Source organism: Lemur catta, chromosome 9, assembly GCF_020740605.2.
Source record: "Lemur catta isolate mLemCat1 chromosome 9, mLemCat1.pri, whole genome shotgun sequence".
Lineage (NCBI taxonomy): Eukaryota > Metazoa > Chordata > Mammalia > Primates > Lemuridae > Lemur > Lemur catta.
Genome location: NC_059136.1, coordinates 15,624,343 through 15,639,336, shown reverse-complemented (window position 1 = coordinate 15,639,336; position 14,994 = coordinate 15,624,343). Strand labels below are relative to the sequence as shown.

At 45.5% G+C, this 14,994-nt stretch overlaps 1 protein-coding gene across 1 annotated transcript in view; it reads left to right on the top strand.

Annotated features, from left to right (window-relative positions):
- The window catches only part of ADAMTS17 (ADAM metallopeptidase with thrombospondin type 1 motif 17), a 280,726-nt gene that overhangs the window by 228,955 nt on the left and 36,777 nt on the right, over positions 1-14,994 (top strand). The gene's annotated exons all lie outside the window — the stretch shown is intronic.

The following is a 14,994-nucleotide window of genomic DNA, read 5'->3' as shown; positions in this document are numbered from 1 at the left end:
GACGACATAACAATTATAAATATATATGCACCTAACCACAAACCCTAAAGAACATGGAGCACACTGACAGAAATGATGAGAGAAATAAACAATTCACCAGTAATAGTTGTGAACTTCAATACCCTACTTTCAATAATGGAATTTAAAAACAAGTAGACAAAAACCTACCTAACAGGTACAATGAGCACTATCTGGGTGCTGGGCAAGCATATAGCCCTGACTCAAGCCATACAAAAGTGACCCATGTAACCAAAAATATTTGTATCCCTATAATATCTTGAAATAAAAAAATGAAAAAAAATAGACAACAAAGAAATAGAAGACTTGAACAACACTATAAACTAACTAGATCTAACAGACATCTATAGAACACCCCACCTAACAACATCAGAATATATATTCTTTTCAGGTACACATGGAACATTCTTAAGGATAGAACATATGTTAGACCATTAAATAAACCTAACAAGTGTAAAAGAATAGAAATGATAAAAATTATGTTCTCTGACCACAATGACATGAAATTAGAAATCACTAAGAGAAATAAGAAACTCACAAATATGTGGAAATTAAATAATATACTTCCTAACTGACCAATAGGTCAAAGATAAGTCACAAGGGAAACTAAAAAATATTTTGAGATTAATGAAAATGAAGGCACAGTCTACTAAAACTTAGGGAATGAAGCTAAAGCAGTCCTGAAGGAAAAATTTATAGCTGTAAACACTTATATAGAAAAAGGAAGATTTCAAATCAGTAAACCTACCTTCTATGTTATGACACTGGAAAAGAATTGCAAAAAAAAAATAAAAAACTAAAGCAGAAGGAAGGAAATAATAAACATCAGAGCAGACATGAATGAAATAGAGAATAGAACAACAATAGAGCAAAACAACAAACCAAAAGTTAACTATGGGAAGAAATCAACACAATTGATAAACCTTTAGCTAGATTGGCCAAGAAAAAAAGATGACTTAAATTGCCAAAATAAGGAATGAAAGAGGGAACATTGCCACTGTTCCCTTACAGAAATAAAAGGATTATGAATGAACACTATGAGCTTGCCCAACTCATCATAGCTACCATTAACACCAGCACAGAATGCTTGGGTTCTAGAAGATTGTTCTTCACTACTACTGCCATCACTCACATCACACCAGCGTCCCAGGGGCCCGAGAACCTGCCTACATGTCCAGCCCAACACTCCCACTACCAACGTCTGAGTTAAGCCACCTGGAGGTCCAAGAATTAATTGGCCCTCCAGGACCCACTAACATCAATGCTGGCATAAGCTGCTCTGGAGCCCAAGAACAGGTACATTCAGCCCACTGCTGCCACTACTGGGGCCCAAAGACTGACCCACTCAGCATCCTAGTACCTAGCAAAACTTCACCCCAGCCTCTACTAATAACTGTACCCAAGAATACCAAGGAAATTACAGATAACACTGACACAAAGCTGGAGGCATGACATTATCTGACTTCAAAATATATTACAAGGCTATAGTAACCAAAACAGCATGGTACTGGTATAAAAATAGATACACAGGCAATGGAAAAGAATAGAGAACCCAGCAATAAAGCTGCGCATTTATAGCCAACTGATCTTCAACAAAGCCAACAAGAACTTACATTGGGGAAATGACAGCCTCTTCAATAAATGGTGCTGGAAAATTTGGATAGCTATATGTAAAAGAAAGAAATCAGACCTCTATCTCTCACCATATACAAAAAAGTCAACCAAAAATGGATTAAAGATGTAAATATAAGACCCAAAACTATAGAAAGACTAGAAGAAAGCCTATAGAAAACTTTCCCAGATATTGGTCCAGGCAAAGAATTTATAACTAAGACCTCAAAACACAGGCAACGAAACCAAAAATAGGTAAACAGGACTTAATCAAACTAAAAAACTTCTGCATGGCAAAGGAAACAATAACCAGAGTGAAGAGACAACCTATTGAATGGGAGAAAATATTTGCAAACTATTCATCTAACAGGAGACTAATACCCAGAATATGCAAGGAAGTCAAACAACTCAGCAGGAAAAAACAATCCCGTTAAAAAGTGGGCAAAAGACATGAATAGACATTTCTCAAAAGAAGACCTACAAACAGCGAATAAGCGTATGGAAAATGCTCAACATCACTAATCATCAGAGAAATGGAAATCAAAACCACGGTCATCATCCCTCAGTCAGAATGGCTGTTGATAAAAAGACAAAAAATAACAGATGGTGGGGAGGGTGTGGGGAAAAGGGAGCTCTTGTATGCTGTTGGTGGGAATGTAAACTAGTACAGCCACTATGGAAAGTAGTAGGGAGATTTCTCAAAAAACTAAAACTAGAGCTGCCATTCGATCTAGCAGTCACACCACTGGGCATCTACCCAAAGGAAAAGAAATCAGTGTGTCAAAGAAATACCTGCACCCACGTGTTTATTGCAGTACTGTTCATGATAGCAAAGATATGGAATCAACCTACGTGCCCATCAATGGATGAAATTGAACTCCTGTCTCTCACCACATGCAAAAATCAACTCAAAATGGATTAAAGATTTAAATGTAAGGCCAAAACTGTAAATATACTAGAAGGATAAAGGATAAAGAAAATGTATGTATACACAATGGAATACTATTTGGCCATATAAAGAATGAAATTATGTCACTTGCAGCACCGTGGATGGAACTGGAGGTCATCATCTTAAGTGAAATAAGCCAGGCATGGAAAGACAAATATCATGTGTTCTCACACACATGTGGGAGCCATAGCATCTGATCACGTGGTGGTAGGAAGTGGAAAGAGAGAGAACAGAGACTGGGAGGGTGAGTGCAGGGAGGGAGGAGGATGAAAAGTATGTTTAAAAAAGGTACAAACATACAATTAAGAAGAATAGATTCAGTGTGCATTAGCAGAGTGAGGTGACTTTAGTTGAACAAAAATGTATTGTACATGGGAGATGGATGCCCCAAATACCCTGACTTGATCACTATGCATTATGTACACATAACAAATTTTCAGTTGAACCCCATAAATTTGAACAAATGAAAAAAAAGACCATCAAAAAACATAATGCTAAGTGAAAAAAGCCAGACACCAAAGTTCACATATAAAATTCCATTTAGATGACATGTCTAGAATAGACAAATCCATAGGGATGGGAAGTAGACCAGTGGCCGCCCAGGGCTGAGGAGAAGGGGGAGAGAAAGAATGAGGGGTGGATAACTAAAGGCTACAGGATTTCTTTTTGGTGTAATAAACACATTCTCGATGGTGGTGAAAGTCACTGAACTGTACACTTTGAATGGCTGAATTGTGGTATGTAAGTTATAACTCAGGGAAGCTGTTAAAAAATAAATTCACAAAAAAGTACACGTTTGTGGTTGCAGGCTCTTGGGGTGCTAAAGAAAGGCTTCCCCCGGGTTCCTATGCGTGTAGAGGCTGGCAGGCCAGCCCAGAGCCCAGGGTGTCTCAGGGCTCAGGGAGCACTGGGGACAGTCTGGAGCCTGGGCAAGAATGTCCTGTATCCCCTCTCAGACGAGCATCAGTGGCTGTCATTTTGATGAGCACCTTTATCATGCCTCAGCTGCGTATCTTATCTGTTCATCTGTCTTTTCCCACTACAAAAGGCTGGCTTCTCCTGGCGCCTCTGGTTGGAGTTCTCAGGACAGAGAATTTGGTGGGTGCAGGCAGTGGCCCTCCAGCTGGCCCTTTTGCATTGTGCGTTCCCCTTGGTTGCTGCCCTGTCTTCTCCACACCTGTCCTCGGGAGGGGCTTTCTGGCAAGCTGAATGCCCAACAGAGCTGCCATCTCCCAAAGACTCTGGCAGAGAAGGCAGGAATCTTTTTCCCTGTGCCAGCTGTCATCTTTGTGGCTTCACGGTAAGGTGTCTCCCCACCCCCAGCATCTTATTGGAGATGCCACCAGGTAGGCAGGTTGGCTTTGGAATCGGAGGTGGGAACCCTCTTTCCCCATGTTCTCTGTGCCTCTGGCAGGCTGGGAGGCCTGGAGAGGGCCCCTTATGTCTGAGTAGTTTGTTCATCTATAACATACAGAGAATAATAATACCACCTGGGGAGCCATCTGTTTATTTACTTAGTCATTTCCTCTTAATATTTATACCATATACTACAATGTTCCCAAAGGATTTGCCATTGACTGCTTCATTTCAGCGCTAGCCCTCCTACTTCCCGGAGTTTAGGGCTAGACAAGATGAGGAAGGGCTCTGGAAACTGAAAAGGAAGGCTGGTTTGGGACTAGGGGTCCCGTGCTTCCTAGACTACGCAGGCCTGCCTGTTTTCTGGTGGTCCCCACATGCCCCCGGACTTGGCACACCTCAGGCTCACTGGCTGCACTTGCTAGCCTTAGTCAGTCAAATCCTACCCTGAAGAAAGCACCATCCTTCTTTATTCCTCATCCCTGGTACCTCTTTCCCAAACCCCAAAATAGAAACAGGATAAGAATGAGCAAACGTTACACACCGGTGAGAGAGTTCAAATAAGAACTCAGATCCCTTCATACAAAGATGGGATAATTCTTTCCTAAGCAATGCGTGTATTCTGGAAATACTCCAGCGTTAGTATTAATTTTTTTTTAAATAACTGAGCACATCCCTTATGGTCACATTTTACATCTATTCCTTCCTAAGAAACCATTGAAGCCTTTCTAGAAAGATCTCACATGGGCTGGATTCATAAACCTTCAGAGGATGCCTGTAAGAGCCAACATCGTGGAGCCTGGGTTATTTCTGACCATATGAAGCGATGCCGGAGGCCTGCGTGCCTGGCCTCTGTGCGAAGTTACTGCACCTTTGAAGGGTGAACACCCTCAGTACCTTGAGGGGGGGGGGTCATCTTTGTACAAATGTTCCCAGTGCTTGGGGTTTCCCATGGAGTACGGCATTATTCTCAGGTCCCTGGGGCAACAGGGCACTTGCTGGGAGACAGGCAGCTTCTCCTGTTGCCGGAAGGTGACCTTTCAGCTCTGTGTGCCTGCACATTCATGCTAAGGGGTTATTGTGTTAAGGAAGGCATAGAATGATGGATGTCTTCAGTGAGCCAAAGATCTAACCTTTCTTTATGTGGGAATGAGTTTGTGGGGTCTTTTTCTGGGGAATGAGTTTGTGGGGTCTTTTCCTCAATGTTGATGGAACGAGGACAACACAAGTAGGTGTCAGGAGCATGAGGGAGCAGGATGGAAACAGGTGGAAGGAGTCAGCCCTGTCTGAAGCCACAGCGGCCCCTTTCCCAGTTCTGTTTGGGAACTTCCGGGAGCATCTTAGCGGCTTCAAATGCCAAAGGAAAGGGTTTGCAAGTAGAATGTCTTGGGCTGCCACAACCACCAGTTCTGACACTAACAATGGTGTGTACCATGGTGTCCCCTTTCCCTGGGGTTCACGGTGCTCTTAAGGCTGGGCATCCTGTCTCTGAGTGGCGGGTGCTTCCCGAGTGGCAGACTGCAAGTCCTGCAACCTTCCCACTGGCCTGTGTACACACTGACACTGGTCACAGCAGCACCTCCCACAGCGTGGCCCATGACACGTGACAAGTTTAGAGGGAGAAGTAATTCTGTGATCATGTCGAGTAGAAAAGTGCTGGTCTGGACAGAGCCCTGCAGGGCTCAATACTGCACAGTCGCTGTCTCTGCCAGACGCGCTTTCCATGTGCCACTGTGTGCTGTGAATCGCTATGAGGACGCTGCGATTGTGCTGCTTCCCGGGAGAGTTTTGATCTTGGATCCACCCTTCCCAAAGCGGCTGCAGAGAAGAGCACTCCCAGCAGCAGGCTCAGGGGGGTGACCCTACGCCTCCACCAGAAGAGTAAACTCAGCCAACCTCTTCCTCCCATTAAGCAGACAGTCACACATAGTGGGAGGCGAGGAAAGCATCCAATAATGGCCGCCAGTGAAACTCCTCCCTCACCAGCCTCCAACCTCCTCTGAAGCCGTGGCTGTAGCGTGGAAATGCCGGGAGGTGATCCTGGCACCACCAGCTTCTCAAGCACGTCGGGCCTCGCTGGGCAATGGAAACCAGACCTGAACATGTACCAGAAAGATCAGAGTACACAGGAAGGATGTGGAGTGGCTCCCAAAATTGAAGAGACACTGAAAACCAGGCCTGGAAGAGGCTCTCTCGGAGCCGGCTGCAGCAGGCAGCCCTGAGGGCTCTGTGGGCTGCTGCGTCGGCTCAGAATCCGGGTTCCCGCGAGGTCTGATCGGTCTGGCTCCGCTCACGTGCTCTCCTGTTGGCCGGCATAGGACAGTCTGTTGTAGTCCCCCAGAGGAATGCCTGGGTGTTCTCGCCAGACGCAGGAGGACGACACAAGACCCGCAAAAGCAGCGATACGTCCTGGGTAGACGCGCTGACGTCATGATCAGACCAAGACTGGAAAGCGAAGACCGTCCCACTGACACTGCTCAGCTAGAATGAGAGCCGGCAGGTCTGTTAGCAGCAGGGCTACTGTACTGGAAAATTCCTGCGTGCTGGGGAAAGCCAGCCCGACCGGAATGTTACTCTTGGACGGGAACTGTCAACCTCGGCAGCTGTACGATTCTCAAAGCATGAGAGTTTTTTTTCCAGACTCTTCGTGACTGGGTGTGGTGCAACCTGTTACCAAACCCAGACTTCTCCTGGTTCTTTTAACCCCCAGATTGTGCAGACACAGTCCCCAGTTCCTGCAGTGTAACTTGATCAGGTGCGATGGCTGAAAACAGAAAGGGGTCCCGTGGATTCATCTGCTGTTGATCAAACCCCATTCACGGGTCCCTCTGCTTCCTACTGAGAGCTCAGTTTGTTCCCGTAAATCCCAGAGAAACTTTTTTCTCTCAAAAGAATACTTGAAAAGAATTCACTATAAAATTCACTAGAGAACGTTACAACTCAGAATTTGTGTGCTTCTTGCTAAGATGTCAATTATGGAAGTGGCAGAAATCCAAGCCCATTGGGAACGGGCCGGTCCGTCCTGCCTGCTGGCAGTAAGGACAGACGGGAGGGAGGGAGGGACTGTCCGCTGTCTCATGAGTCAGGTCGGACACAATCCCTCTGGAAAGTCATTGCGTTCACCTCATTTTGCAGATGAAGACTTTGAGATGCTTAGTCGTTACGTAACTTTCCCAAGCCCGTTCTGGTAGCAAGTAGAACTCGAAACGAGGTTTTCCTCCTTTAAATCTTACATGCTTTCTGCTACCCTATTCTCATTCTAAAAACAGTACAACCACAGTATGAAACAGAACCCTTCCGACCAAGGCAGCTCTGAATAGATGTATTCTGAAGTGGAGCGACAGGGGCCGGCAGACGGCGCTGCAGTGCGCTTCAGCTCAGAGGCTAATTGAGGGGAAGCCGCGGTGGCTCCTTTCCCTGGAAGTGAAAAACGCAGTCAGAGTTCGAAGTTGTGAAATTAAACGCTAGAGCAATGCTGGAAAAGAAATTAAAATTTCAGGACCTGAGCCGTCTAAAACAAGGGGTTCAAATATGAAGGTGGTTTCCCAGGAGACTTGAGCGAGGTTTGGGTGAGGGCAGGGGGAGGTGCTGGCAGGTCCCGTCCTGGACCTCCAAGACCACTGTACTCCACCCACAGCTAGCTGACCTTGGGCTTCTCGGGGCTGTGAGGGACCCTTGCACTTGGACCATGAGTGACCCATGGTGCAAGTTACCAGGGACTGGAAAACTGAAAGGTGGGTCTGTGGCCAGGTCTGAGATTTTCTGGGAGAAGAGCTAAACTTGCCTATTCAGGGATGAAACCCATAGCAGTGACACCACCATGGCTTCCTCTATGGCCAAATAACGCATTCATTTGGGCCAAGTGTGCGTGTGGACAGGGCACCTCTGTCACTCCTGTATGGTCTGTTATAATTCTGTCTGTGTCTTTGTTTACTGTTCCAATGCTCTGTTCATTCAGCAGATACCTGTTGGGAACATTTGCAGAGCCAAGCTGGTGTGTAGTGAGTGCTCCGCAAACACGGAAACCCTTGGGGTGCTGCTTCATCTCCAGCGCCCAGCAGCGCTAGAGCTCAGCAGGTCTCAGTGAGTCACTGGGACAGATGAATGGACTGTCTAATACTGGTGGAGGGAAAGTGCCTGAGCCATCCCAGAATTCCTCATCTCTATGGGTAGCGGCATTATGTTGAAAATAAGGTTTCATTCCAGCGGCACAAGCATTCACCCATTGTGGGGCAGGTGTCTGTCCTGGACAGATTCTCCATTGACAAGGAGGTGGGATTCAGAGTCTGGTTTGGGACCCGTGTGTGTGTTTGATTGTCCCCTGGTTAAATCATCACCCTTTCACAGTGCAGCCTGTGGTGGACTTTATCCATGCAGTGTCCTGTCCACAGCCTACCTGACCTTGTCCCAACCCTGACCCTGACCCCTTCCACCAGCCCTTCTCATTCCACTCTGTCAGCCTCAGTTCCTGCAGAAATCTTTTAAGTCCTTCCTTTTCCTGGTCATGCTTTATATAGTGGCCTTTATTTAAATGGATTTGTTTCAGAGTTGGGAACAAAAGCAAGATCGTTATATCCTTAACACATAGAGGCACCAAGACATGCAATTCGTTAGTCTCAGTCGCTAACCAGAGGGAGAGTGAAATGTTCTCTGTCACCCTGGGGCAGCCTCATGTGGGGCTTATTGAGAGCCTGGCCTCAGGTCCCTGCTGCAACTGCTCGCTACACACAAACCACGGGCACGCTACATGATCTCACCATCTGTAAAATTGGTAAATTAGAACATCTCCCATCGAAGTCTTGAGAAGATTAGGTGAAGTAATGCCTATAAATTCCTTTAGCCCCGTGAACACCAGCCAAAACCATCCTCGCCGCTTAGCTACGCAACCACATGGACAGTAAACATCAGCCAGCTGTGGGACCCCAACATTTTATGGGTCGTCCATTTATTTCTTAAGATACTCTTCACACATACACACGCATGCACACACATTTTAATACAGTTACAAAAACTACAACATTTGAATAACCCATGCTGGTATTTTCCGGGTAATAAAAGATTGGGGGCTGGTCCTAGCATATGCTGACATTCCCCTTCTTGTCAGAACAAGTTCATAGAATTTATACCTGTTGCAGAGTAAGTTGAAACAGCAGAAGAGTCCCAAGTGGTTCATTTCTAACCTCATGAATGTTTCTGACTCTGTACTTGTGAACTTCAGATAATATTATCTGCAGGACGGAGGTGAGGCTAGGAAAGGAAAAAGGATTATGAAGGGGTTTCCGCGTCATTCGAACCCCAAGATTGGGTTACGGGCTCAGCGCGTGACTCGAGCCTTCACAGATGAGCTGTGCCCGGGTGACTCGTTACGGACACTGAAGCCGTGGTGGGCGGGAGAGCGAGGAGGCCGTGCTCGGTGTGGAGGGATGTGACCTGCCAAGTCCTGCCGCCACTCTGTCCACGAACTTGTATTCGGGTTTCAACGCCACTGAAGGAAGGAGCCGGGTGAAATATAAGTACGTAATTTCCTAAAGGAATTCCTTACGGTATTAAGGGTAGAAATTAGCACTGTGGCGGTAATGAACGTGCTCTGGCCCCTGCCATGCATGGTCTCAATCGCGCCTTCCTTCCGTGACCCTCCATCCGCTTCCTCGAGAGGGGAAAACATTTCAGCATCTGCCCGGTGAGCTGTCGGGGAGGACAAAGTGTGGCCTGAGGGCCGGCCACTGTCAGCTAATCAGACACCAGAGAGGCGTTGGGGGATTGTTTTCATAGCACGTGTGGTGGTTCTACTGTATCACCACCCTCTCGAACTTGGGGGCTGACAAATTGCTGGGCCCAGAGTTTCTGACTCATTAGGTCCAGGGGAGACACCTGAGAATTTGCATTTATAACGGGGCCTGTGATGATGCCGATGATGCTGGTCCTGGGACCAGGCTGAGAACTATCATGTAGCACCACTGGAAAGAGTGTGGAGCTTATCCAGGTGGGAAGAGTAGTCAGTCCTCTCAACTCCTGAGGGCCGGATGGCCAGGCCCCAGGCCACTGAGGGGAAAGAGCAACAGGCCAGAGACCTGACCAAGCTGAGAATGCAGGCGGGACTTTGCAGGGGGCTCCAGGCCTTGCATGGCAGATGCTGTGGCCCCTGGAGATGGGGCCAGGGGCAGGCAGCAGGATGCCCGAATTTGCAAACAGAGCACTGCCCGCTTGCTCTTCTCTCAGGCGATCACAGGGTGTACAAGGGCCCGTTACTCTGCCTTTAGTTCTTACAAAGCAGGAATATTTGTGACAAAAACCTGGGAAGCCAAGACTGACCCTATTATTTTGCAGTTGGCCACAGTCGGGAAAGGAAACTGAGCAAGGTTAAATCTATTATAGATCCCTATGTTTTAAGGAAACAGAATCAAGTGAAGGTCAGAGTAGAGGTAGTGCCGATCCCATAGCTGAGGAAGGTCAGTACAGCTCAGTGGGTAAGGGAAGTCACGGAACATTCCATTCTGACTCCATAATCACGGACAGACCCATCAAGATATACAGGGGGAGACATATGCAGGATGGGGGGGGCCACCCTGGCAGCCCTAGGTGAGCCGGACATAAGGGCCGAGAGTGCCGGCAAAAAGAGAGAGGGACGCGTGGGAACAGCGGGTAGAAAAGAGTTCGGAACCTTGGTGAACAGCTCAGGCGAGAATGGCAGGTGACCACAAGCTGAGCCCTGCTGGCAAGCGTTCAACAGAGACAGCTTTTTGTTATTTTTGTAAGTTAACTCTTAAAGTAAGAAAAGCCAGGAAGGGTAAGCCTGTGAAGGCTAAAAATGAAAGAAGGCAAAGCGCTGCTCCACCGCGGCTTTTCAACAAGGAGGACGGGGTAAGACCGGAGAGCAGAGGAAGGCAGACCCGGAGTGTGGCAGCCCGAGGAGGATGAGGGGAAGCAGGGCCTCAGTCCCAGGAAGCCACGGCAGTATGTCGAAGCTAAAGAGCGAAGACTCAGGTGGCCACGTTCCTGTCCCAGCCCCACAGCTGCCACTGGGGTACGCTGGGAAGGCCACTCAGCCTCTCTGTAGCACAGGGGACTAAGACAGTGCCTACCTCATAGGGTTGTCATGAGAATGATATGAGTTAAGAGAAGTAAATTGCTTAGGACAGTTCCTGGCACATGGTATATGCTAAATTTATCATTTTTATGATCACTATTATGATTTTCTAGAAGTTTTCAAAACCCTATTCCAGGACAAAATCCAATCCAAGGTGCTACAGAACTCTACAGATGTCACCTCTAAGGCTCTGCTGATTGGTCCTGAGAACCCACAGTGCATGGGAGAAGAGCCAGAGGTGTGCAGGGTGGGTGTCAATTTCCTAAACAGACTCTGAGGAACGTAGCCTCAGCCCCTGGTACAACTAGAGGATGAGCGATGATTTAGACAGATGGTTTGTGTTCATTTGAGAAAAGAAGGCTGTGTGAGTGTCCCAAATGTCAGAGGGTTTAATGAGAACATTCCGTGCCTCTTGGACATTGTTATTGGGGTGGTGAGTCGGGTCAGCAGAGCACGTAGCAAGCCTCCTTGATATCATTGTGGAAGAAGCAGGGAAGAGGACAGGCTGGTGACCCATCTCCCTGGAGCAGTGGCTCCCTAGAGGGCCTGTCTGTGGCTCTGCCTGTGCAGTTTGTCAGCAGCCTCCTGTCATGTGACTTCTCTGGGCAGGGCTCCCTGGTGGGGACTGTCATAGGGTCAGGAGCTTCCTGTGTGGCTGTTATGTGGTAGGGCTTCTCTTGGAACAGGGTGCCCATTCTGCTCCCCTACCCACACCTTGTGGTTCCAATACATGGGACACAGACTCCTAGCTCTCAGCGGTTGTAAGGACCTGAGTGGTGTTCTTACAGAACATCAGAACAGGGAAGAAAATGTGAACTGAGGATTTTATATCTAGCTAAACTATCCTTCAAGTATCAAGGCTTTAGAAGAACAATTTTAAATATGTAAGAGCTCAGAACATTGTACCTTTGAGCCCTTCTTGAGGAATCTACCAAACAGGAATCAGCCAATTTTTCAGTGAAGGGTGGATATTAAATATTGCAGGCTTTGCATGCCATATGGTCTCTGTTGTAACTACTCCATCATTATAGCACAAAAGTACCTATAGACAATGTATAAACAAATGGTCAGGGCTGTGTTCCAGTAAAACTGTATTTATAAAAGCAAGGGTCAGGCAGGATGTGGCCCTCAGGCCATAATTTGCCACCGCTTCTACAACCATATGGTGCTCTTCATGCAGCCAGGAGATGACTGGGGATACTGGTAAGGGGCTGATGGTGAGCATCTTAATATGTTTAATTGAAGAGTGAAGACTAAAGCAAAGGTGGATGCAGGAATGGAAGAATAATATGTAAATGTTATATGTTCTGACAAAATGAAAATAATACAACTGAAAACAGTTGGGAAAAAAAAAGAGTAAAATTAAAGTAAACAGAAAGGAGAGAAAGTATTATTTCATCATTGTCATTTAGACAATGGGTGGGAGTCAAGAGGTGGTATTGAAAACTGATAAATCAGGTAGTAACAGATTGGGAAACAGGGGACAAAGGGCATTTATAAAAGCATAAGTACTTCCCCACCTCCCAACTCTTGTTCACCTGTTTTCCTTGCCCATAATGCCTTCACATGTATTCTCCACCTGTATACATTAGAACGCAATGTGACACTGCTGCACACCCACCAGACTAGTTAAAATAGAGAAGGCAAATGATACTAAGTGTTGGCAAGAACTCGGAGCAATTGGAATTCTCCTTCATTGCTAGTGCGAGTGAAATTGGCATAACCACTTTGGAAATCTGTTTGGCTAAACATATAAATTCTCATGATCCAGAAGTTCCACTCTTAGGTGTATACCAATAGGTTGTATAAGACATGTACAAGAATGTTCAGAACAGTGCTATTCATAAGAGCTCAAAACTTGAAGCAACCCAAACACCCATCCATAGTACTGGGTAGACTATGGTCTCGTTACACAATGAAATACAACACAGCAATGAGAGTGAACTATTGCTCCCCAAAACATAGATTCATCTCATAAATGCAAAGTTGAGTGAAAGAAGCTAGAAACAAAAGACACAAAAATACTTGCTCTATGACTTCATTTATATAAAGTTCAAAAACAGGCAGAAGCAATGTAGTGATAGAAGCCAGAATTGTTGGGGGAGGCTTGTAACTGGGAGTGTGAGGAAGCCTTCTGAGGTGCTGGTAATGTCCTTTTTCTTCATCTGAGTTATGGTTATATGCCTTGCTTTGTGAAAATTCATCAAGCTATACACTTATAATTTATGTATTTTTCTGCATATTTGGGGTTTTCTTTAGAATATTATGGGGGTACAAACATTTTGGTTACATAAACTGCTTTGTACCATTTGAGTCAAAGTATGCCCATCTCCCAGATAGTGTGCATTGTACCCATTGGGTGTGAATTTATCCATCCCCCCTCCCCCTCCCAGTTGCTTGATTTCTGATGAATGTTATTTCTATATGTGTATATAAGTGTTGATCGATTAGTTCCAATTTAATGGTGACTACATGTGATATTCGTTTTTCCATTCTTGTGATACTTTACTTAGAAGAATGGTCTCCAATTCCATCCAGGATAATACAAGAGGTATTAGTTCACCATTGTTTGTGGCTGAGTAGTACTCCATGGTACACATATAACACATTTTATTAATCCACTCATGTATTGATGGGCACCTGGGTTGTTTCCACATCTTTGCAACTGTGAATTGTGCTGCTATAAACATTCAAGTGAAGGTGTATTTTTTATAGAATGTCTTTTTTTCCTTTGGGTAAATACCCAGCAGTGGGATTGCTAGATCAAATGGTAGTCCTACTTTTAGTTCTTTGAGATATCTCCATACTACTTTCCATAGAGGTTGTACTAGTTTGCAATCCCACCAGCAGTATTTAAGTGTTCCTATCTCTCCGTATCCATGTCAACATTTGTTGTTTTGGGACTTTTTGATAAAAAGCCGTTCTCACTGGAGTTAAGTGATATCTCATTGTGGTTTTTTGTTTATTTTTTATTAGTTTTTTGAGATGGAGTCTAGCTCTGTTGTCTGGGCTAGAGTGCCATGGTGTCAGCCTAGCTCACAGCAACCACCAACTCCTGGGCTCAAGCGATCCTCCTGCCTCAGGCTCCTGAGTAGCTGTGACTACAGGAGTGAGCCACCACTCCCAGCTAATTTTTCTATTTTTAGGAGAGACGGGGTCTCACTGTTGCTCAGGCTGGTCTTGAACTCCTGAGCTCAAGCAATCGTTCCACCTTGGCTTTCCAGAGTGCTAGTATTATAGGCATGAGCCACTGCACCCAGCCTCATTGTGGTTTTGATTTGCATTTTCCTGATGATTAGAGATGTTGAGCATTTTTTCATGTTTGTTGGCCATTAGTGTATTTTCTTTTGAAAAGTTTCTATTCATGTCATTTGCCCACTTTTCAATGAGGTTGTTTGATTTTTTTCTTGCTGATTTGCTTCAGTTCTTTATAGATTCCAGTTATCAGCTCTTTGTCAGATATATAGCATGCAAATATGTTCTCCTATTCTGTAGGCTGTCTATTTGCTCTAGTGATAGTTTACTCGGCTGTGCAGAAGCTTTTTAATTTAATCAGATCCCATGTATTTATTTTTGTTGTTGCCATGATTGCTTTGGGGGTCTTCTTCATAAATTCTTTGCCTAGGCCATTGTCTATAAGAGTTTTTCCAGTATTTTCTTCTAGAATTCTTATGGTTTCATGGCTTAGGTTTAAGTCCATTATCCATTGTGAGTTGACTTTTGTGAGCGGTAAGAGGTGCAAATCGTATTTCAGTCTTCTACATGTGGCTATCCAATTTTCCCAGTACCATTTATTGAATTAAGGGTTCTTTTCCACAGTGTATGTATTTGTCTGCTTTGTCAAAGATCAGATGGCAATATGAGGATGGTTTTATATCTGGGTTCTCTGTTCTTGTGCCAGTACCATGCTGTTTTGGTTACTACAGCCTTGTACTATAGCTTGAAGTCTGGTAAAATGATGCCTCCCAATTTG